This window comes from Leptidea sinapis, chromosome 14, assembly GCF_905404315.1.
Source record: "Leptidea sinapis chromosome 14, ilLepSina1.1, whole genome shotgun sequence".
In the NCBI taxonomy this organism is placed as follows: Eukaryota; Metazoa; Arthropoda; class Insecta; order Lepidoptera; family Pieridae; genus Leptidea; species Leptidea sinapis.
In genome coordinates this window covers 77888-103861 of record NC_066278.1, presented here as the reverse complement: position 1 = coordinate 103861, position 25974 = coordinate 77888, and the positions used below count along the sequence as shown (strand labels likewise).

Sequence of the window (25974 nt, the reverse complement as noted above, 5' to 3'; positions counted from 1 at the left end):
CTTAGATCAGGTTCTAATACACCAAGACAAGGTACTGCACGGAGCAGAGTCGGCAAGACTACTAGCAATGACCTTTTACCCAGAGGATAACGAGGACCAAGACGACGCAACCCACATAGAAACCCGAAATATTGCAATGAGGGTGAACCAGGGGCAACATGATGATCCATGCGACCCACCGTTCACCATGCAGGAATTGAAATGGGCAGCGTCGAGCTTCAATTCGAAAAAGGCTCCAGGAATAGATGGGTTTACTGCCTCGCGGCTATCACCGGCGGACCCGAATTGTTCCTGGCTCTCACAAATAAGTGCCTACAACTGTCTCACTTCCCTACAATATGGAAAGAAGCAGTGGTCGTTGTATTACAGAAGGCCGGAAAGGAGGACTACGCGAACCCAAAATCTTACAGACCGATTGGGCTTCTATCTGTACTGGGAAAAACCCTAGAAAAAATGATGGTTAGGCGGATAAGATGGCATATACTGCCCACTATGAGCAGCCAACAATATGGCTTTACACCTCAGCGCAGTACCGAGGACTCCCTCTATGTCATGTTACAGTATATTAGAAATCAGCTTAAAGAAAAGAAACTTATCACCGTTGTTTCGCTTGATATAGAGGGAGCCTTCGACAGTGCATGGTGGCCTGCGATTCAGTGTAGGCTGGCTGAAACTAAATGCCCCAAAAATGTAAGACGGTTGGTTGGCAGCTACCTGTCTGACAGAAAAGTTAGGGTTAGATACGCGGGAGCAGAATGGGTTAAAAGGACTACCAAAGGGTGTGTGCAGGGTTCTATCAGCGGGCCTACTTTCTGGAATCTGCTCCTGGATCCACTCCTGAAGCAAGTACCAGATCGAGGCGAGTATTGCCAAGCATTTGCGGATGAAATTGTCCTGATTTTTTCCGGAAAAACTGGATCCGAAGTCCAAAACCGCGCGAATACGATCCTCGCGCATGTCGAGAAGTGGGGAATCGCAAATAAACTAAAGTTCGCACCACACAAAACCATGGCGATGGTAATTACCAACAAATTAAAGTACGATTCACCACGTCTCGAAATGGGTGGAGTGCAAATAAAATTATCGCGAGAATTGAAGATACTGGGCCTTACGATTGACGATAAATTAACTTTTAATTCACATGCTGTAAACGTCTGTCGTAAGGCACTGAACCTATATAAACAGCTTTCAACAGCAGCTAAAATTAGTTGGGGCCTAAAACCGGAGATAGTCAGGACAATATACACGGCAGTAGTGGAGCCGGTAATAATGTATGCTGCAAGCGCGTGGGCACCTGCAACAAACAAGCTAGGCATTCAAAAACAATTAAATGCAGTACAACGCGGGTTTGCCCAAAAAATTGTAAAGGCATACAGGACCGTGTCACTTAACTCGGCCCTGGCACTTGCAGGGTTGCTTCCGCTTGATATTAGAATCAGGGAAGCAGCCTCCTTATATGAGTATAAGAAAGGATACGCCCAACAAGCGCTAGGCGATCGAGAGATGGAGAAACCGGTACCATATGCGCAGTTACCTCATCCAGCAGAGCAGGTAGAAATCGACATAGGGAGCGTGAGAGACGGTGCAGAAATGGAAAGTTATGAATATGGAAACATACGTATTTTCACAGATGGAAGTAAAATAGAAGGGAAAGTTGGCGCGGCGCTATCCGCGTGGAGCGGCGCCGCGGAATCGCGAACAAAGAAGTTTAAATTGGAGCCTTTCTGCACCGTCTTTCAAGCTGAATTGGTTGCTCTCCTAGGAGCAACAAGGTTAGCGCTTGAACTTTCGGCCGAAGAGTGTAGCATCTTTTGTGACTCAAAGTCGGCATTGGACTTAGTCGCAAACGTCGCAACCCTCCATCCCCTTGCAGTCGAGATAAGAGACAACCTACAAAAAGGGACAAAGAACAATAATAAGATCAAATTATATTGGATAAAGGCGCACGTGGGGCTGGAGGGGAATGAAAGAGCTGACAAGCTCGCAAAGGATGCTGCACTGCGATTGAAGACAAGGCCCCACTACGACAAGTGCCCTGTCTCGTTCGCTAAGCGACAGATCCGCAAGGAGTCGATTGGAGAATGGGACAGGAGATACGAGTCGGAGAGTGTGGCATCGACTACAAAAGTCTTCTTGCCGAGCGCCGAGAAGGCATACATTGTAACCAGGCAGTTGGAACTGGATCCCGTTCTGGTTCAGGTGATGACGGGACATGGCGGGTTCTCCACGTATTTGAATCGCTTCAAATGCAAGGAGAATCCAGCATGCATCTGCGACCCTGAAACAGAAGAGAACGTTATACATTTAATAACGGAATGTCCTGTCTATAGTAGGTTAAGAATGGAATTGGAAATTGAAATAAATGTAAAATTAGAAAAGAATAATATAGCGAGTATCATGGAAGGCAAGGCCATTAGAAATAAGTTTTTAAAATTTTGTAGATATATAGCAAAACAAGCAATAGACCGGAATAAAAGCGACTAGCTGGGTTATATATTGTAATATAATTATTATAGAGGAGAATATATATACTGTAGCTGTCTAACACACCTGAGATCTTAAATGCTGTAATAGATATAAGGACAATATAATAAGAACTAGTATTATTATATGCAATTTTGTAAATTAAAAAAATGTAAATTTAAAATTGAAGTACTAAATAATTAAAAAACAAACATGTACTTAAATTAAGATTTGTAATAAATAAAGATAAAAAGGGCCTTGACCACCATGTCGAGGGAAATTAGCTCGCGGGCCGGGACAGAAAGCTCCCGGACAGGTAAAAAAAAAAAAAAACCAGTCGCATCCGGAACCCGGACGAGTTAGCAGCAGAATCGCGTTGCTCCGCAGGCGAAAAATAGTAGAAGTGGAAAATTTGTGAAGTGCACAGTGTTGTGACATATCGTTGGATGCGCCTTGCGATGACGAATTCAACGATATCAATATCGTTTGGATTAAACCAAAATTAGTGAGAAAAAGTTGCAAAAAACAGTGTTTTTGGAAGAAAAATTATAAAGAAGTGCGTACGCCGACTAAAGTAAAGCGGTACCCCATATCTTTTTGGGTGGCATCTGTTGCGCTGTGACGTGCTGTACATTCCCAGCGTTTTTCGGGATTTTTCCGATCAGGCGTTCAGGAAAAATCAGGGAAAAAGTGAATTTACACGTGGCATGTGTTGCCCAAAGTCGTTTCCAGAAAGAAAATCGGACCATCCTGTGAAGAGCTAGCCCGTCAGGAAGTTCTTTTATATATGGACAATAGTTTTTACATATAGTTATATATTTTAATAGTTATTTATTCATTTCGACTCGAGAACCTTATTCTCCGAATTTTTGCGAGTAAATAGAGCCCAAACTCGACTTATTTCGGACATCCCTAATATTTTTTTGAGATTTTTCGATTTTTCAAAATTTACAAAAAGTAAAAGAATAAAAAAATTCTAACGCCCAGGGGTGTCTAAAATTGCTCTTTATTCGATAAAAATACTGTTATTACCGGCATTTAATTTTTGGACATATTTTTGGCGCTTTTTGTGGTTATTTGCGGTTTTTGTTTTCAACCCCCAAAATTCAAAAAATTAAATTCACTAATATATAAAGAGAAATCCATAATTCGACATTGGATAGGAAACTACGGTTCATTACAAAGTTAATTATAATTTTTTCAAAATTTTTGTTTAAGTTAAATAATTCACAAAAAATTTTTCAAAATTACGTGTTTCGGGAACCAACCGCACTAAAACTTGTTTTGTAAATATCTCGAAAACTAGGGGTGCTAGAGCAAAAATAACAAAATTTTACCCCTCCCCCCCATCAATCTCCCCCACGGCCTCACTTAGCTGAACCCCTTCGGACCCTCCCCGATCATTTCGGCATAGTCTCAGCCCCCTACCCCCAAAATTCCCTTTGGACTTAGACAAATTTCTACTACTTTAGGAACATATAATTAATTATAACTCCGGAGTTTCGTAACCGATTTTGACGGGGATTTCAAATTAGGAATAAGCTTCGGATATAGCACCTAACGCCACCCCTCTTTTTTTTTTTTTTTCCGGGGCCTTTTTTAAATAGGGAATAAGATTGCAAATTTCAGTTTAACGACGTATATAGCTAGATCTATTTATTATTAATTGTATCCACATAATTTTTTTTTATTTGTATTTAGTATTAGAGATTAAATTGTAAACTGTTATTTACGCGCTCAACGTTCTTGGGCAAGATTCTACATACAAATATACAAAGTATCTTCTGCACTATATATATGTTATAAATATATGCACAATTAAATATTATTATTATTACGCGCTCAAAGCTGTTGGGCAAGACAGTATCTCTTTTAACTCAACGTAAATAGGGTCAGGGTGGCTCTCCTCCAAGAACCCTATGTTGGTGCTGACAAGGCTATGAAAAGTCACAGAGGTGTGCGTGTCTTCCAGTGCACTGGGACTGGTGAGGGTATCGGAGGGTAGCGGCCATAGCGGTCTTTGACCATGACCTAAACGTCGTACAGTACCCCAAGCTCACTACGCAAAACATCACAGTAGTGAGAATCCAGACCAGTGCCTGGAAGATCGCTCTGGTCTCCTACTACTTCGAGCCAGACCAGCCCATACAACCCCATATAGAAAAGCTTAAAGCTATTGTGGAAGAAGTGGGACCCGGGTTCTTGGTAATTGGAGGAGATGCCAATGCCAAAAGTCCATGGTGGGGAAGCCTAAAAGAAGATCATAGGGGTGAGGAAATGTCAGGGGCTCTCGAGGAAATGGGCTTTAACGTCTTAAACCATGGGGAAATTCCGACCTTCGACACCATTAGAGGTAACCAGCGGTTCAGCAGCCACGTAGATATCACCGCATGGTCAACCGACATCTTGGACTTGGTGGACGATTGGAGGATAGACGAAGGTCTAACGAGTTCTGACCACAACGGCATCCTTTTCAACATCATGCTGAAAAGATCCAAAGGCATTAAGATAAATAGAACAACAAGAATTTATAACACGCGCAAAGCCAATTGGATTGATTTTTGTAAAAAACTCACCCAATTGACACAAGAAAACGACATCACTTCAAACGCAATAGAAAAATATACCACAATAGATCAAATAGATAACTTAGTAAATAAATACACAAAATTAATTAAAGAAGCATGCAACGAATCAATGCCTTTGAGGAAAGTCACTGAGGTTATAAGCATGCCGTGGTGGTCCGAGAAGCTCGAAAACCTAAAAAAGGAAGTCGCCACCAAAAAGCGAAGGATACGGTGTGCTGCACCAGTCCGCAGGTCGAAGGTTGTTGAAGAGTACCTGAAACTGAAAGAAGAGTATGAACGTGAGGCAGCAAGCGCACAGTTGGAAAGACTTCTGCGCAAAGCAGGACAACGAGGGGCTTTGGGAGGGGATCTACCAAGTCATTGGACGGACATGTGAAAGGAAAGAGGACCTGCCACTGATAAGCAATGGAAAGGTGATGGACGCAAAAGACTCCGCAATACTCCTCGCGGAAACTTTCTATCCGAAGGATGACATGGATAGCGATAACACCGACCATTGCGAAACAAGGAGGAGGTCTGGCTTAGTGAACGCTGGTGAACAAAATGATCCTTGCGACCCACCGTTTACTATGCTTGAACTAACGCTTGCCGTCAGGTCATTCAATCCCAAGAAGGCCCCAGGAGTGGATGGCTTCACAGCCGACATATGTTCACATGTCATCACCAACGCGCCCAATATCACACTGTCCCTCTTCAATAAATGTTTAGAGCTCCATTACTTTCCGGTAGAGTGGAAAGAAGCTGTCGTCGTTGTTCTTCGAAAGCTCGGGAAAGGTGATTATACGACGCCGAAGGCCTACCGACCGATTGGTCTACTTCCAATATTGGGCAAGATCTTCGAGAAGATGCTAGTGGCTCGACTCAAATTCCACCTTATCCCCAGGATGAGTACTCGCCAGTACGGATTTATGCCACAGAGGAGCACCGAAGACTCACTCTATACACTAATGCAACATATAAATGGAAAACTTAACATGAAGAAAATTATAACGCTCGTTTCATTAGACATAGAGGGAGCCTTCGATAGTGCTTGGTGGCCAGCCATAAGAGTCCGACTGGCTGAGGAAAAGTGTCCACTGAATTTGAGAAGAGTCATCGACAGCTATTTGGAAGATAGAAGGGTCAGGGTTAGGTATGCGGGTAACGAATACATCAGAACCACTGAAAAAGGCTGTGTTCAGGGATCCATAGGTGGACCCATCTTGTGGAATCTCCTGTTGGACCCTCTCCTAAAAGACCTAGAAAGTAGGGGGCACTACTGTCAGGCCTTTGCTGACGATGTCATGCTTGTCTTCGATGGCGACACAACATTGGAGCTGGAACCATCTGCCAACGCCGCACTGGACCACGTTCGGATGTGGGGTGCTAAAAACAAATTGCGGTTTGCCCCACATAAAACAAATGCAATGGTGGTTACCCGCAAACTTAAGTACGACGTCCCGCGCCTGTCCATGGGCGGAGTAGGCATTCTAATGCAAAAGGAACTCAAAATTTTGGGTGTAACCATCGACGACAAGCTGACTTTTAACTCACATGTAGCGAATGTATGGAGGAAGGCTCTGGGAGTATATAAACAACTGGCCAGAGCAGCAAAAGCCAGTTGGGGTCTCCACCCTGAGGTCATCAAAACAATCTACATTGCAACAATAGAATCTATAATCCTGTACGCCTCTAGTGTGTGGGTCACAGCGGCCAAGAACCTCGGGGTTCGAAAACAGTTGAGAACGGTACAACGGGGTATAGCCCAAAAAATGTGCAAGGCATATCGCACCGTCTCCTTAAACTCCGCACTTCTTCTGACTGGGATGCTTCCACTGGACCTTAGGGTTAGTGAAACAGCCTCCTTGTACGAGGCCAGAAAGGGATTGTCTTACCACAAACTCTGTGGCAGGGAGGTCGAACGGATGGTCTCAGCCGAGAAAGGTTTGCACCCAGCTCTGCATATCGACCTAAAAATCAAAAACCTGGCAAACCAAGAACAGGTTGATGCCGAGAGCGAATATAATGTTCGCATCTTTACAGACGGAAGCAAGATAGAAAGCAAGGTCGGCGCCTCCCTATCTTTTTGGAGCGCAAACTGCGAAATTAAAACCATCAAGCTTGCCCTTCCGAGCTACGCCACCGTCTATCAAGCCGAACTCCTGGCGATATGCAGAGCAACAAGGAAAATATCAGGAAAGACCCGACAGTCCTTTGCAATCCTTAGCGATTCGATGGCGGCCCTGGTAGCGATCAAGAACTACAACTCTTTGCATCCCTTAGCCGTTGAAGCCAGGGAAAACTTAAGATCAGCGTCGCCTCCAAGGCAAAACTGTGTCTTTGTTTTGGATAAAGGCTCATGCAGGATTAGTAGGGAACGAAAGAGCTGATGAGCTCGCTAAAGATGCGGCCCTTAATTTGAACAGGAGACCCGATTACGATTTGTGCCCAATTTCATTCGTCAAGCGTAGCCTTCGCGAAGCTACGCTTGACGAATGGAATAACAGATATAAAGTGGAAGAGACAGCCTCAACAACAAAGCTGTTTTTCCCTGACGTAGTGGAGGCGTACAGGATAATGAGGAAGCATGTACCAACGTACATTTTTACACAAATTTTGACGGGGAACGGTGGATTTTCTGAATACTTACACCGATTTAAATGTAGAGACAGCTCATCGTGCATATGTGACACAGTTGAGATGGAAACTGTATCCCATATTTTATTATAATGCCCAGTGTTTATGAAAGAGAGATACGATCTTGAACAACAGCTGGGCATAATACTAAACGTTGATACCATTTTATAGAGTACTGTGAAAAAATATGTAAGATAGTAATAAATAGGAATAAAAGTAATTAAGTAATGCTTACCTAATATTATGTAGAATATTAAGGCCAAGCATTAGAATAACGAAGAAACGTAACAATATAATTATGTATAAGAATTAGATGTAAATAAAAATAAAAAAATAAAACCTAACCTAACCTAACCTAACCCTCAGTCTAACATGTGTGCGAGTCATTGAGTTATGAATTCAAACAGACAAAACTGAAAGGCGCAACGAAAGTGAAGGCGCGCGCTTGTCGCGCGCTCAGGGAGGATGGAGCGTCGGTCGTCAAAAATCGATCTCTCGCACTCCCGAGGCGTCTCGTTTCCAATCAGCGAATGCGAGCGCGCTCTGAATACAGATGCTGGGACCCGAAAGATGGTGAACTATGCCTGGCCAGGTCGAAGTCAGGGGAAACCCTGATGGAGGACCGTAGCGATTCTGACGTGCAAATCGATCGTCGGGACTGGGTATAGGGGTGAAAGACTAATCGAACCATCTAGTAGCTGGTTCCGTCCGAAGTTTCCCTCAGGATAGCTGGCGTCGACTGGTAACAGTCTCATCCGGTAAAGCGAATGATTAGAGGCATTGGGGCCGAAACGACCTCAACCTATTCTCAAACTTTAAATGGGTGAGAACTCCGGCTTACTCGAACGATGAAGCCGGAGATCTGATGACGGTGCCGAGTGGGCCAATTTTGGTAAGCAGAACTGGCGCTGTGGGATGAACCAAACGTAGTGTTAAGGCGCCTAAAAAACGCTCATGGGACACCATGAAAGGCGTTAGTCGCTCATGACAGCAGGACGGTGGCCATGGAAGTCGGAATCCGCTAAGGAGTGTGCAACGACTCACCTGCCGAAGCGACCAGCCCTGAAAATGGATGGCGCTGAAGCGTTTTGCCTATACACTATCGTTACCGGCAATCGGCGCGTGCGTGTCAAAGCGCACGCGTATTATGCCGTAACGAGTAGGACGTGCGCGGCGGAGTGCGCAGAAGGGTCTGGGCGTGAGCCCGCCTGGAGCCTCCGTCGGTGCAGATCTTGGTTGTAGTAGCAAATACTCCAGCGAGGCCCTGGAGGACTGACGTGGAGAAGGGTTTTGCGTGAACAGTAGTTGCTCGCGAGTCAGTCGATCCTAAGCTCAAGGAGAGATCTTATATCGACGCGGCGTGTTTATATATATTTTGTGTATATGATAAATAACGCCCTTTGAGCGAAAGGGAATCCGGTTCCTATTCCGGAACCCGGCAGCGGAACCGTTTCAATAATCGTTCTCTCGTTTCTCAAGCGAGTGTTCGACGGGGTAACCCAAAGTGGCCTGAAAACGCCGCCGAGTGGTCCGGGAAGAGTTTTCTTTTCTGCCTGAGCGTTCGAGTTCCATGGAATCCTATAGAAGGGAGATATGGTTCGGAATTGCGGTGCGCATTTGCGGCGGTGTCCGGATACTCTTTGCGGACCTTGAAAATTCAGGTGAGGGATGTACGTGGAGATGTCGCGCCGGCTCGTACCCATATCCGCAGCAGGTCTCCAAGGTGAAGAGCCTCTAGTCGATAGAATAATGTAGGTAAGGGAAGTCGGCAAATTGGATCCGTAACTTCGGAATAAGGATTGGCTCTGAGGACCGGGGCGTGTCGGGTTTGGACGGGAAGCGGATGCGGCCGGTGCCGGGCCTGGTCGATGCTCGCGCGTGTCTCCATCGCAAGGTGGTCTCGCGCGTCGTGCTGAATCCGGACCCGCGTTCCGGCCTTTCGCGGATCTTCCTAGCCGTAAGTCCGCGTCGGTTTCGTCTCGTGCGAGATCGGCGCGGTACTGTACGACCGCCGTTCAATGGTCAGCTCAGAACTGGCACGGACAAGGGGAATCCGACTGTCTAATTAAAACAAAGCATTGCGATGGCCCTCGCGGGTGTGGACGCAATGTGATTTCTGCCCAGTGCTCTGAATATCAACGTGAAGAAATTCAAGCAAGCGCGGGTAAACGGCGGGAGTAACTATGACTCTCTTAACTGCAACACGCTAATGCTCCCGGAGCAGGGCCCTAACGGGCTGGAGAGTCCGAGTTGCTCCACTGGGGGTGTACGGCCCGTTCATGGGTTTGCTGGCAAAATACTGTGGACGGGGGATCATAGACTGAGTCTCTTTGAGGCGATGACGTGCGTGCACTACCCTTTGCAATGGGGAAGAGCTAATGCGCTGCGCGTAAAGTGCAGTTGCATTAGTGAAGCCCAACTCCTACCCACTACCTGCACGCGGTGCCGCCGCTCTCAACTAACGTTGGATAGAAATATCCATTTTGGGGGGAGGGGGAACGCCAAAACATCCTTTCAGCCATCAACTGCCAGAGTGCTGAACCTCGCCGCGTTCCCTGGCTTTCAAGCGAGGAGCATGCTCTACTGCTAGGTCAACAGGCTTGCCTGGAGGCTGGGCGGGGAGCGTGCATTATCACCTGTACGATCCACGCCACATAGCGGGTGACGCATTGGGGGTGAGCCCCCAATGAGCTCCGATGGGATGCCCGTTTACGGGTGCTCAAATACAGCGGTCCTTCGGGAGGAGCCTAGCGAAAGCCGCGTACGAATCGGCTGTGAAAGGTTAGCAGCCCCCACGGCCGACAATCTAAGAGAAGCAATGTCGAATTATGTGAGCCGTACCACGGCAGTGGATTTGACCTCTGACCTCCCGCAGGAGTCAGAGAGCATCTCGATTCTAAACCCGGACGCTGAATCTGGTCGATCGCCGAGCGGTGGTCATCTTCAGTTCACGTGTCCGATTTGTACACGACCATTCAATACTGCTATCGGGCTGGGCGTCCATAAGCGACGGGCCCACCCGGTGCATTCGAACGCCGAAGCCGACCCTACAGATAGGGTAAAGAGGAGGTGGAGCGATGAAGAGTTGACGATGTTGGCGCGTACTGAAGCGGGATTAATTGTGGAGACCGGGAAGTGCACCAATAATACCCTGGCGGCTCGTCTCTCAGGTTCCGGAAGGACTGTGGAGGCGATTAAGGGCCAAAGGCGCTCCGCTGCGTACAAAAGCAAAGTGCTCGAGTACGTAGAGGAGATGCGGATTGCGGCCACCGTCAGGGAGGTGGAGCTGTCCCACGAAGCAACGACGCCCGTGGAAGACCAGCCGACAACCGACTCTAGCGTGCAAACCACTGACCTTGATGACCCCTTCGCCGAATTGAATTCGGATAGGCTAGACGCGTCGGAACTGCTTGCCAAACTACTCTGCGAGAGGGAGGCGGCACGGAAGATGCGAATGAGCCTGGAGTCACGAGGTAGGGGACGGCGGAAGAAAACCCACAAGTCCGGAAACGCCACCGGCTTGAAGATGACCTCGCGAAAGCGGAGGAGCGAAAAGTACGCTAGGGTTCAGGAGATTTTAAAAAAATCACGAAGACGTGCTGCAGCTGAGGTAATAGATGGCGCAACCAGGGGCTTGAAGCACTCTCTTGGAGATATGGTGTCATATTGGCAGCCTATACTTGAGGAAGTGTCGACCGCTGCTGGGCCCACACCGGAAGCTCTGAAGGCCTCACGGCTGAAAGAGCGGCACGGAGGCACGCGCGACTATTCCCAGCTCTGGGCCCCATTTTCTGCTCAAGAGATCAGAAAGGCCCGTATCGATCTTCGAACTGCGCCAGGTCCTGACGGCATTACGCGTGACGACTGGCGTAGTATACCCCTGCAATCCAAGGCGGACCTCTTCAACAAATGGATGAGGATAGGCGAAATCCCAGAACTACTGCGACAAAGCAGAACTATCTTCGTGCCAAAGAAAGAGGAGCCTGCAGGCCCCGGCGTCTACCGGCCAATTTCGATTGCGTCGATACCGCTGAGGCAGTCTCTTGGCTCGGAGAATTTCGAATTGTTGCCCCCCGGACTATCGTCAGCGAGGATTCGTCCACGCCGACGGCTGCCTAGAGAACACAGCGGTGTTGGATACGGTTCTGGGGGATAGCAGGAGCAAGTTGCGGGAATGTCATGTGGCTGTGCTAGTGTTCTCCAAGGCCTTTGACACAGTGTCGCATGAGGCACTTGTCAAGCTACTTGTAGAGAGAGGCCTACCCATGGTTTTTTTTTTTTTTTTTGAGAGGAGAAAATACTGTTATGTATTTACGCCCCGGAACGGGGCGTAATATGTCGGACTCGAGTGTCCACGTAAGCGGACGCCCCATACCGACTAAAACCTCCTCTGTGCTGTCAAAGAAGCGTCGCGAGATCTCTTTAAAGTGTTGAGCTATCGTCGGAAGCTCTAGGTCGCGGTGAAGGTCAACTTTTCGGATGAACCACGGGGCTCCGGTTGCCATGCGCGTGAATTTATTTTAAACTACTTGCAAACGACGTAAGTAGCTCGGTCGGGTGTGCGCGAAAACGACGCTTGCGTATGACAGTATGGGCCGTACGATGGTTTTGTACAGTGTCACTTTGTGTTTGAGCGGAAGTTTGCTTCGCCCACACACAAGTGGATAAAGGCGACTGAAGACAAATCGGGCTCTATTGCATACCGTATCAATATGTTTCTTGAAGTTCATATTGCTGTTGAACGTGACTCCTAAGTATTTGTAATCCTTCACCCACGGTATGGGTGTTTCATACAATTTAATGACGTCGGTCGGTCGGTTTTTAGCGCGGATGCTATTTGCGTTACCGAAGAGTACCGCTGCACTCTTGGTGGGGTTCACTTCAATCCGCCATTTTTTGAACCAGTTGCCTAGTTCATCGACGGCGGCTTGAAGCACTTTAATGTTCCTGCTCAAGGTTGAGCGGTTCAATAGAGCGGAGCCAAAGTAGAGTGCCGTATCGTCAGCGTACTGAGCGAGCTGGACATTCGGAAACTTGGGAATGTCGCTCGTGAAGAGCGAGAAAAGAGTGGGAGAGAGGACTGAACCCTGTGGCACGCCAGACCTGATGGGTCTGGGTGAGGATAGGGTGCCCTCTACTCGATATCGGAAGGAGCTATCAGTAAGGTAGGCTCGTATGATGCGCACGAGCCTGTCTGGCACTCCCAGTTGATACAGCTTGAATACTAAGCCGTTGTGCCATACCTTGTCGAATGCCTTCGCGACATCGAAAAACACGGCTGCCGTGGTAGCGTGAAGTTGACGCCGTACGAGAATGTACTCGGTGAGTCGGTGAGCCTGCTGGGGACACGAGTGAGCGGTTCTGAATCTGAACTGTATGTCGGGTATCAGGTTGAGCTCCGCGATGTAATGATTTAGACGCGCGAGAATTAATCTTTCGAAAAGTTTCCCGATCGAGTTAATTAAGCTAATAGGCCTATAGCTACTCGGATTAGCTTTAGGTTTATTGGGTTTTGGGATACCGATAACAATGGAATCTTTCCATTGTTCGGGGAACGCGCTATTAGACAATAGAATATTAAAAATGGTAACCAATAAAGTAATAAAAGTCGAGGGTAGGATTTTAAGAACCCTATTGTTTATAGTGTCGGGCCCCGGGGCCTTCTTGGAGTGAAGCTCCTTAATGATTAGCTTCACCTCTTCGTAAGAGGTGGGTTTTATTACATCGCCTGAAGGGCTCAGAGCGGAGCGACGTTCAACTTCACGATCAACTTCGTCAACGTGTGTCGGGTCGGCTGCTGCATTTGGAGAGCACTGACTCTGGAGACTATCGTTGAGGCATTCAGCCTTCTCATCGTCATCGAGCGCCGGCTGCAGACCCGGTCTGTCCAATGGAGGCATGACAGTGGGCGGCTCCTGTTTGAACGCGCGAGGCAGCTTCCAGAAAGCCACATGTGATGGATTAAGGTTGCCGAGCAAGCGGTCCCAACGTTCGCCGCGGAGTTTCGCGATACGTTCCCGTACCACCCGCTGTAGGTAGCGGAGGTGGCGCCTATTCTCGACCGACGGATACCTGTCGTAAAGTCTAGTGGCTCTGTGCTTCTGTGTGAGTAAGTTCCTGACCTCTGGAGGCAGGCTTAGGGGATGCGGTTGCATCGTCGGAACCTGCCTGGAGCAGGCCTTGATCCTATTCTGTATGTGTGACGTCACATGAGAGATAGCACTGTGAGCCGTGTCGACCGAGTCGATGACGTCCGGTATAAGGTCAAGGTCGTCGGACTTGATAGACTCGAGATCCTTTTCCAGCCGTTGCCAGTCGATCACTGTTTTCGTCGGTGGTTGAAAGTTGACCGGTGGGCCTAGATTTAGGACGACGGGCCGGTGGTCTGACTCTAATTCGTGAAAAACCTCGATTGAATTTACATTGAGCGTTACGTTCGTAAGTATCGCAACGTCTAGAATGTCGGGTCGGTGCGCGACGTTATCCGGATAATGTGTTGGTTCGTCGGGTGCTATTACTGAAAAGTTCAGCGTGTCTGTCAGCGAATCTAATAAGATTCCGTTTCTATTTGTGGCTCTACTGTTCCAGCTGGAGTGTTTGGCATTAAGATCGCCACCCACTATGACTGCAGCCCCGTGGCCGAGTAATGCTTCTATATCTGTGTATAATACTTTTTTGTTGGGCGGAAGATAAGCTGAAATAACAGTGATCGGCTGGTGATTCGCCATACTGACCCGGATGGCAGAGGCCTCGATGTTAGTGAGGACCGGAGGATCTATAGGTATACAGTGTAGAGACCTTTTAAAATAAATGAGGGTGCCGCCCATACGGGTGGTGCGATCATTCCTGACTAAGTTATAATTAGCGATACGCGGATCGCGTATACGTGGTTTTAGAAATGTCTCTTGCACTAAGAATAGGTCTAATTGATGTTCGTGAGCGAACTCCTTCACCAAGTCTAGTTGAGGCTTAAGGCCTTGGGCGTTAAAATACGCTATACGGAGCGTATGTGGTTTAACCCGTCCGCTTACGTAATTAGGCATCGCGAATGTTTTTATACTTTCGCCCTATATCGGTGAGGGCACGGAATATTTTGCCGTTGTCTGCCATAACTTGCACGAGCGACGGCGGGTCGTCCCGGACAGCATCAAGCCTGCTGGCCAGGGCTGTGATTTCATCAATGTCGAACAGCTCTGACAGTTCGAACATGTAGGCAAAGGTGCTGCCGCCTTTGTTACCTGTTGCCGCGGCCGCGGGCGCCGGTGGCCTCGGTCGCGGGACCGACGCCGCCGGGCGGGACGCTAGCGGTGGCCGGAGGGGCGCGGGAGCCGCGAGAGTGGCCTCTGTGGCAGCGTTGGCAGCCGGAGGAGACCTCGCCCAGGCGTTTACCTTCGGAGGCGGCGCAGATTTGAAGGTCGGAGTGAACTCCACCTTCTCTGCTTTGCCTTGCGGCTGGCGGCGCCCTGGGTGACGCTTGTGTTTGGGTGCCTTGGGACACCCGCGATAGCTCGCGGGGTGCCCCTTCTCCCCGCACAAGACGCAGGCCGGGGGCTCCGCGCATTGCGCTGGTCGAGGGCACTCCGGCGTGCCATGTTTGCCGAGGCACTTCACACACCTCGGGGTGTGTTCACAGTTGCGTGCCGAGTGCCCGTATAACTGGCATCTGTGACACTGACCGGGCCCCCCGCGGTTGCGAGGTGCTTCGGCCTTGATGCCCTGAAGGGAGCAAATCGATTTAATATTGAAAATTTCCTTTCCCTCTTGCGTGAGGTCGAGGACGACGAGAACCATGTTAAATGGTTGTTTCTTGGTGGGTAACCCTGCTCTTTGAGGTCCGACAGAATGTCGGCCTCGTCTAATTCTCTGGGGACGTTCCTAATAACGACCCTCAGACGCTTCTCCTCAGGCATGGCGTACGTGTGGAAACCCACACTCAGCTCTCTAAGAAGAGATGTCAAGGCGCGGTGGTCCGCTACCTCTTTGGTCTCTAATTTCATGAGAGATTGGTACGTCCTCGCCTGGAAGGAGAGCGTCTTCGGGATCCTATTTTTGATAGTTAACCAGCGGCCTCGGTCTCCTATAAAAATAGGAGGCGGGCGCTTGGTCGGAGGCGGTACGCGGGCTTTAGCGGGCGCGGGCCATGGCTTTCTGTGACTACGTTGCTCGCCTTTACCGAACAGCCCTCACTACGTTGGCGACTTCGGAGGGGACGAGTGACTTTGTGAAAGTGTGGAAGGGAGTTCGGCAGGGGGACCCGCTGTCTCCGATCCTGTTCAACATTGCGATGTACATTATACTGGATTCTTTGCCTCCAGGGGTAGGGTACCGTCTAGGAACGGAGATCATCTCCGCCCTAGCGTACGCCGATGACCTCGTGCTAATCGCGAGCACAAAGGCGGGACTCCAGGAGTCCATCGATGTGGTGCACAGGGTTTTAATGATGATGGGCCTCCATCTGAACCGTTCGAAAAGCGCCGTGCTTTCGTAAGTGCCAGATGGACACAGCAAGAAGATCCATTACATCGCCGAAAACACCTTTAAGGTGGGCGCGAAGTGGATCAGGCAAGCCACTTGTGTGGAAAGATGGCGCTATCTCGGAGTCGACTTCACTCCGGCTGGATCAGTGATGTTAGAGCAAGACATAAAAAAGGCCTTACAGAACATAACAAAGGCCCCTCTTAAGCCGCAACAGCGGCTAGAAATCCTTAGAGGGCACCTGTTGCCCCGATTCCTACAAGGTCTCGTACTTGGGAAGGTGACGGACGACAGGCTAAGGATGCTCGACATCGAAATCCGGAAGGCGATTCGGTCATGGCTAAGGCTCCCATTGGATACAGCTGTCGGATATTACCACGCGTCTGTTAATGACGGCGGTCTAGGCGTGCCCTCCTTCCGTTCGGCGATTCCTGATCTCATCGTACGTAGGTACGGTAAGTTGGGGGCGTCGGATTGGGGGGCTGCCGCAGCCGCCGCTAAATCCAAAAGGGTTATTAACAAGATGCGGTGGGCAAAGAAGCTGTTATCCAAGTTGTCAACGGTTTGCCCGAAAACAGGCCAAGAAGTCCTGGTCCTGTATGACAATTCATTACATGGTAATGTCGAATAATCAAATTAACCACGTGATTATTCTTTGGAAGAAGAGCGGGATGCTTGGCATCAAAGGGAAGACTTGACTTGGATAGTCTTCCGCCAACTCTCAAAATACCTTCTTCATCTAAGAAAACTGCCAATGGTCGAAGTTTCTTAGACGGCAATTTCGAGTTTTTAAGTAAAGCGATATCTTGTGAAAAATATACAGATTGTAGTGTGCGGATCATAACTCGTTCCGCCAAATTTATATTTTCAACAGGAGTCAAATAAGCGGTTACATTATTTTTATATTTAATAAAGCGGAGTACATAACATATTGTACGCAATAATTTATCCCATGAAGAAATACGATGAGCTAACTCACATAATATAGGAGGCTCGGTCATAGCGGTAGCGGTTAAAACATGAGCTTTATGCTCTGGAAGTTCTACGGAATTCGTTGGAGAAAATCTTTGAATGGGCCAGAAATTTGGTGGTTGCTGCAGCCAAGAGGGGCCATTCCACCACAACAGATGAGATACAAGTTGGGATGGCAGCAAACCACGAGAAAGGCAGTCACTGGGATTTTCAACTCCAGCGACATGATAGAAATGTTCAGGACTTAAGTTTTCTTGACACTGGGCGATGCGGTTGCTGACAAAAACAGAAAAACGGTGTGGAGATGAGTGAATCCAGGATAGAGCAATCGTGGAATCTGAAAAAGCATAAATTTCTGAAATTGGAAAGCGGCTGGAGAAAGATTCCTTCACAGTTAATATTAATTTAGACATTAGCACGGCTGCACATAGCTCGAGTCGTGCCAACGTTGTCACTTTAGTTGGTGATACCTTAGACTTTGCGCAAAGCAACGTCACTGTGACAGCAGAGGGGAAGGTACAGTGGGCATAAATCGCACAACCATATCCTTGAATACTTGCGTCACAGAATGCAACAAGGTTTAAAGTGCACTCAAGTGTAACACCTACATGACGCGGAATACGCAAGTTATCTAGTAGCGGGAATTCCTGTATTAGGGCGTTAAATTTTTGTGTGATGTGCAATGGAGTAGGATCATCCCAGCCAATATTGCTCAGCCACAGCTCTTTAATGAGTAATTTAGCGTACATAATGACGGGAGCGACCAGACCTAGCACGTCAAATAAGCGGGCTACTACGGAGAGTATTTTTCTCTTAGTACATTCCTCAGAAACTTGACAGGAAGTAAAGCGGAAAGTATCACTCAAAGGTTCCCATGATAATCCTAAAACCTTCGATACATTTTGACAAGCGTCAAAGTGTAAAGAGGAACGGTGTGTATCAGGTAGACTGCTCATTAACTCTGGCGAATTGCTTCGCCACTTTACCAAATCAAAGGAACCCGACGCGAACATTTTAATCAGGTCCTGAGCCATATTCTTGGCAGTTTTCTCATTGGGAGCGGAGTATACTAGGTCATCTGTGTACAGACTCGATTCTGCAATTTTAGCTGCTTCTGGGAAGTGGGAACTCATGTCTGAAGCCAGCTGTCTCACTGTGCGCATTGCCAAAAATGGGCTTGACTTGAGACCGAAAGGAACGCAATTAAATTCAAATGTGCGGATATTTTCATTTCCATTGAATCTAAATAATATTCGTATGTATTTGCGTTGATCCTTAAAAACCCCAATGCGGAGGTACATATGTTTGATGTCAGCATTCATAGCGACAGAGAATAATCGAAATTCTAATAACAAACGAAACAAATCGGTTTGCATGTTACGACCAACATGAAGAACGTCATTTAATGATAATCTGGTATGAGTTTTCGCGCTAGCGTCAAGCACAACACGCGGCATAGGCTTGTCGGAACGAACGATAGCATGATGCGGTATATAATAACCTGTATCCGAAACTTCGTACTCCGAGACCGAACTCAAATACCCGTTATCTATATATTCTTGTATAACCTTGTTATAATTATCTCTTAGCTTAACATCTTGTCGAAATCTCCTCTCCAAGGCCAATAGTCGACGCAATGCAACAGCACGAGAGTTTCCAAGCTCTGACGGCTCTTTACAGAAAGGGAGAGAGACAACATAACGGCCGGTATCGTCCCGAGTCACAGTGGAAGTCTACAAATTCTCACATTCCGTTTCCTCAGGCGATAAAAATTCAGATTGCGGTAATTCTTCAAGTTGCCAAAATCTTTGAATTAAATCACTTAAATTCAGCGAGATAAAAGAAGCGGTAGTGGCATTACAATTAAAATCAGCGGAAGCGGTCGATTCAATAAGCGAAGCGGTCTTAGTACACAAACGCGCGATATTATCATTTTTCTGAGAAGGATAGTCACCCATAAAAACATAACCAAAAACAGTATGTGAGGCGGGTGGGGCGCGCGGTCCAATATCTAATTTATTTCCCAAATAAATGTATGGAAATAACTGTGCACCCAATATAATGTCGATGTTACCTGGAATTCCAAGTCAAATCGGCGAGCGGTAATTTATCAAAATATCTTAAATCATTATCTAATTTTATAAAGCGGGAAGGTAACTCTTCCGTCATACAATCTACAACTAAAGCGTATATCTTATATTTATATTCAGTAGATAAGCGAGACTCAATCTCAACATAAACATAGCCATGAATAGGTCGAGACGACATAGCAACACCCTTAACAAATGAATTACATAACGGTACAATCGATAAGTTTAATTTGCGGCAACATTCAACAGTAATCAAATTATTCTGTGAACCATTATCAATAAGACACCTGACTACAACTCGCTCCATTCTCCCCTGCGGCTTTGCAAATACTTGAGCGGTCGAAAGTAAAATCAAATTATTAGATCTAGCCTCTGACGTCAATGAAACCGACGGATTAATAAATCCGGGCACATCGCGCAACTGTGGTACCGACAAGTTACCAGCAGAGGGCACGGCGGTGGTGGCGGTAGTATTGTTGGAGGTGGCCACGTTCGCGCGCGAGGGCTCAGGCGGCGGCGGTGGTGACGCGAGCTTCACCGGCATATCTCGCGATGGCAGCGCAACAGTTCGTGTTTCACGTCTACTAAAATCATTTTTATCTTTATTAAAATGCAAAAGTGTATGGTGTCGCTTTTGACATAATTCGCAAACAGACGACGACCTACAGTTAGTTATGGTATGCGTAACACTAAGACAATTAACACATCCATGTTTAGATTTAATGAAATTAAACCGATCATGTACAGAAGGTACGTTTTTAAATTTAAAACAATTATAAAGTTTTGTGGGCTTATTATCTGAACAAAAAACACACACAAGCGGTGTATTTGAATAAGCGGGAGAAGTAGGTATAGTAGTACAGTCGTGGCTCGCGACGAATGACTTGTAGGTTCGTGCGCGCGATTCACGCGTGGTCGCAGCGGTAGGTTTGTTCCCAGCCGGGGCGCAGCCTGTGTTGATATTAGAATTACGTATTTTGTCTGAACGTTCTAAAATCTTAGCTTGATCTTGAATAAAGTTTATCAAGTCTTTTGAAGAAGGAATTTCAACATCGCGGACGGATAAGTCGAATGAATGTGCGGTTTGAGAATCTATTTTTCTTAAAGCACAGTGCAATAGAATAAAATCTGTTAAATCGTTTATATCTAATTGCTTTAAAGCGGCTAGTGATGACGAATATTTTTCTATAAAAGCATTTAAACTATATGCGGAATGAGAACAACCCTTTAAGTAATGTGTGCCTAACGATCGTTTATCTTGATACTTTTTAACTAGTGAATTCCAAATAATTTTATAGGAATCACCTGTAGGTATTATACCTGCGGTTATTCTTAAAGCGGAATCAGTTAACTTACCCATTAAATATTGGATACTGTGAGAGTCTGTTAGTTCTTTATTCTCGTGAATATTTGTTTTAAATGACTCATAAAAGACAGGCCATTTTTCTGCCTTTCCATCGAAACTAGGCAGCTCAATAGGTGGAATTTTTATATGGAAGGAAGTATTGTTGTTCAAGCGCGGCTGTGTGTGTGGCAAAGACAAGTGATCCGATAATATTTTATTCCTAACCCTTTTTATATTATAAATATCATCAAATGATTCTAAGCTTTGAAAATTAGGTGAAGAATCTGGTTTTAAAGTTAATTCAATATCAATAATCTGATGCAATAACTTTTTATACTCTACCCTCAACTCATCTATAGTTTCTGAATCAGCTAAAAACTGTTCATTTATTCTTTTAAATATTATTTCCTTTTCACCGTTCAAAATACTAAGCTGTTTAGATAATTTGTCATGATCCATTTTGTCTTTACTCATTTTTCTTGAACAAATTTATATGATGAATAATTAAGCTAATTGGTTGTTGTATGAAGTTAAATAAAGAAATTTATTTATATTATGATATTAATTACGTAATGATAATTATATGTCTATAATATAATATCTGAGCTCGTGAGGACCATAAAGTGTGGTAGGGCATTTAAACCCTACACATAAATGTTGGTAGGGTGTCGTGTAAATAGACAATCTACCGCGGGGAACGTAACTCGAAAAAGAAAGCGGATAATTATGGCGACAACTAATGTAAGAACCAATCCACTAACCTGTATTGAATCTAGAGTTTCCTAAGGAGAAATACTCGCAGATCAGTCTTGATTCGTGGCTTGTCGTTGTCGCAGCAGAGTGGATAAAAACAGCAATCAGGAAGCATCCACGGTATATTCGGGAATTAAATTGATGTCACAAGCAAGTCTTCAAAATATATGTAGCGGACACGTGGCCCACAAGACACTTAAAAGGTTATAGAATACACGGCAGGCAGACAACTCGAAGACAACTTTGATACTGTTTTATGGCGCGCGAGTCGATTATTCGCACGTATTCAGAACGCATGCGAGACAATCTAGACCTTTCATGCGTAACTAAATACAATTTCAAGTTAGCAGAAGGCCCAATGCATCAGACGCCGTCATAATTTATCCACATAAAATGAAGCATTAATATTTTAGTGAACTATACAATGAGCTGCTTCACCACTTGCCTTAAGCCCAGTTGTTCTAATTTCCTCGTAGATGTCAACCATCTTTTTCCGTAACTCATCCACATATTCTGTTATACTTTTCGGAGTATCCGGTGGACAGCCTGAGAGTAAATCAGCTGGCAATTTCAATTCCCTTCCAAAATTGGCGTACGCAGGAGTCACCGTTGTTGTCTCGTGTATTGCGCTTCTATACGACATAAGAAACAGTGTAATGTACTCATCCCAGTTATCCTGATGACTGTCCAATACTTTTGCCAGATGTCGCTCCAATGTTTGGTTAAACCTCTCCACCATCCCGTCCTACTGTGGATGATATGGCGTAGTTCTGGTCTTATGGATTCCCAAGATCTTGCAAACTTCTTGAAATACTTGTGACTCGAAGTTCCGCCCTTGGTCACTGTGCAACTCCAAAGGCACACCGAATCTGCAGAAAACTTCATTCACCAGCTTCGTCGCAACGCCTTGCTCCGAGATAACATGCCCCAAGTAATTTACCTGACGTTGAAAGAAGGAACATTTCTTTGGACTCAACTTCAAGTTGGTACCCTGCAGTTTTGCGAAGACTTTTTCGAGCTTTTTAAGATGATCTTCAAAACTTCGTCCCATAATGATTATGTCATCCAAGTAAACAAGGCAGGTTTCTCCCAATATACCTGCCAGCACATACTCCATCAACCTTTCGAAAGTAGCTGGTGCGTTGCATAATCCGAAGGGCATTGTTTTGAACTGCCATAATCCTTTTCCGGTTGAAAAAGCCGTCTTCTCCTTGTCTTTAGGGTCCAGATCAACTTGCCAGTAGTCACTTTTCAAATCCAGAGTAGAGAACCACGTCATGCTACAAAGTGGATCTAAGGTGTCATCGATTCTTGGCAATGGATAACTGTCCTTCTTAGTAACATCATTCAGACGCCGATAGTCCACACAAAATCTAGTTGATCCATCCTTCTTCTTCACCAGAACCACTGGAGAACACCATGGACTCGACGACGGTTCTTTCACACCATTTTCTTTCATATCCCGAATCATGTCTTCCACTTCTTGTTCGCGTGCAAACGGAATACGTCTTGGTCTTTGCCGTATCGGAACAGTGTCTGCTGTGTCGATCTTGTGTTTCACCAAACCAGTTCTTCCGATGTCCCCGTCGTTCTTTGAGAAAATCCCGGAGTAGCGTAGCAGGAAATTTCTCGCTTTTATTAACTGTAGCTTGGTAAGATTGTCCTTACAGCCATCCAGAAGTTTCTGTATGTTCACATCCTGGTTTGCAGCTTCGGTCTTCCTCCCTTCTTCACACTTTCTTAACCAAGCTATCTCCTCACAAGCTCCGATCTCTGTTCCCTTCCTAATGATTTGCTTGTCCTCATGAGGATTAAACACGGGAACCATCGCAATCTGGGAGTTACCCACAACAGTCCTGGCTGGGATCCATGTCATGTCCGATGTCTCTCTTTCTATTATAGCGCATTTACAAGGTCTTCCTCTGTCATCCCTTGGCAGGACTACCGGGACTAGGGTCTGCGATCTCGGATTTCGACAACAGTTCCGCCTTTTATTGGAATTTCTTCACTTCCATGCTTCAATACACCATGTTTCATGTCAATGGTACACTGATGATTTCGAAGAAAATCCAACCCAATGATGCAGTCATCTGTGATATCCGCGATTACCACTTTTTGCCAGTACAACGTATCCCCGATTTTCATGGCCACGACCTTCTCTCCCTGGACTGGTATGCGCTGGCCGGTAGCTGTTGTGAGTATTAAGTTTACATTTTCTCGCATATGTCGTCTTCCGATGCTCTCTAGTCTTCTTTGGCTAACGACTCTACGTGAGGCTCCCGTATCCAAAGTGAAACGGCAAGATTTTCCATTTATCACTCCTTCTATAACTAAAGTGTTTCCGTCACATGTCTGCTTAACGAAGATCCTTGGGGCTTTGCTTCTACCGGCCAGCGCCCATCCCACTGCCCTGGCCTTTTCTAGTTTTCCTGCTGCTCCAGCGGTGATGTTGAGACCGCCGCATCCTCCCTACGTTGCGTTATGCTCTCACGCCTGGGGCAAGTGCGTCTAATGTGTCCTCGCTCCCCACAACCATAGCACACTGGGTTATATGGTTGCCTTCGGCTGGAATCTGCTGGTACAATTTTGGAGTCTCAACGCCCGACAATCGTGGCGAACCGCCTCCACTTCCAACGCATGTGCCACCGCTTTCTTCAAGCTGGTATGATGACTCAATCGTACGGCTGCTCTAACTTCGGCGTCCCGTATTACATCGATGAAAACTTGGAGCAACATTTCTTCTATTGCAGCTGGCGACGACTGATATGCTTTACGCACTAGTTTCTCGGCTTCCACGGACCACTGCTGTAGAGTTTCGCTGGCCCTTTGACTGCGGTCCTTAAGTTGCGCCCGGTACACATGTTCGAGGTGTTTATCACCATAGCGTGCCTCCAACGCGTCAATAAGGTCTGTGTAGGTCACTTCCTCCTTCCCAGCGCCGAGTGCTTCCAATACGGAGAGTGCTTCGTCACGGAGCGCTAGTGTGAGGGCAGAGTGCGCTTCTTGGTCACTCCAACCGCAGGTGACGGACTCGTCAAGACGGCCCCAGAAGCGAGTACGGTCGGCCCCAATAGCGGGTACGGTTGTTTCCTCAATAGCGAGTACCGCCTAGCGCGAGGAGCGCGGCAATCCCTGCCGGTCTCCCCGGACGGATATCTCACTTACTTGTTTTCTCCAATAACGAGTACCGCCGAGCGCGGCGCTCCCTGCCGGTCTCCCCGGACGGAGATCTCACTTACTTGAATGGAGGACCGAATAGCGAATTGATAAAAACAAAACTATAATCTAATGCACAGGAACAGGAACTATATTATATATAGATAATTCGTCGATTGATGAATTAAGCTAAATTAAGAATTTATAACAATTTTTCTTGTTTTAACTTTGTGACGTTGTAACTTTTAACATAAGACTAACCACTGGGCTATATGAGTCGTCAAATTAACAAGATATTAACACAAATTATAAAAAATGTACCGATACTTTTTTTCCTACGAGCCACCGTTTCTGAGATAATAACTATTCAAAAACTTATAAAAACGCGCTAAGTACACTACCTCATAGGTGGCGTGGAAACTAACTTTTTGAATCTAATACTAAGTATTGATACATTTTTAATGGATAATTTTACGATCTACAATTTTTGTCCGAGATACTTTTATGATAAAACTTACCTACCGTTTTGCTGAAAATCGCGAAAAACGAATGTGAGTAAGTAAGTAAGTAAGTAAGCAAGTTAGTAAGTAAGTAAATGGGTAAGTAAGTAAGTAAGTAAGTAAGTAAGACAGAATTTTGATTTGATTTGAAATATATTTTTATTCATTTGGTTTCGGCGGGAAAATGAAATGTACGTTTATAACTGAAAATGATCGTACTCGTAATTAAAAAAAAAAAAAAAATTAAAAGAGCGATTTTTTCTTCGAAGCCGCAATGCATATTTAATATTATGTAATTAATAAATAGTAAAATCAAATCAAAATCACTTTAATCACATATCAGAGTTTACACGTTCATATCGTTCGCGTTCATTCCCCACACATACGGCAGTCGGCGTCGAGAGTCGAGTCCGTAGCGAACGGTTCGCGACGCCGAATTCAACGCCGCTCAAGTTTTTTCTTGTAAAAAGAGTGAAAAACGCACGCGAGAAAATACAAACGCACAACACCACCCCCACCACAACAACTGCTGCTGTTTTATTATTCTCGTCGTCGTCATCGTCATTCATATTTTATTTAAAATATATTTATATTTGAGTAAGTTTGTGAATGCGCGCGATGATAACGATGATATAACAATATACGGTACTCTCGGGGCAGCTGTATGTCTGTGTTTGTGTCGCGCGTTGTTTTATATGTTCTTTTTATACAATATAAAAAATGAGACAGACTCACCGCGCTGTGTCGATCGAGCGTTTTCGAGTTTCCCTATGCGGATGATATTTGATTTGGTGATTTGAAAGGTTTTTTGTGATTTCGTTTCTCATAATTCCTCTCTTCACTCTGTCAATAGTATCATACGCTGCGGCGATCCTCGTCACGTTAAAAGCGATCGTGATAAATTTTTGCACGCACCAAGACGCCGACTGGGCTTCGACGGTTTCCCTCTGTTAAGATTTTTAACGTGAGGGCCCGCAAGCCGGAACGCGTCGCGCATTTCACGCGTGCGAGACGTT

The 25974-nt window shown here is 46.1% G+C and overlaps 1 long non-coding RNA gene across 1 annotated transcript in view; it reads left to right on the top strand.

Annotated features, from left to right (window-relative positions):
* The first annotated feature begins 8037 nt into the window (after window positions 1–8037).
* The window catches only part of LOC126968107 (uncharacterized), a 56551-nt gene continuing 38614 nt past the window's right edge, over window positions 8038–25974 (top strand). Inside the window, exon 1 of the long non-coding RNA XR_007730138.1 lies at window positions 8038–8954. This is a non-coding gene — a long non-coding RNA (uncharacterized LOC126968107). The remainder of the gene's footprint in view (window positions 8955–25974) is intronic.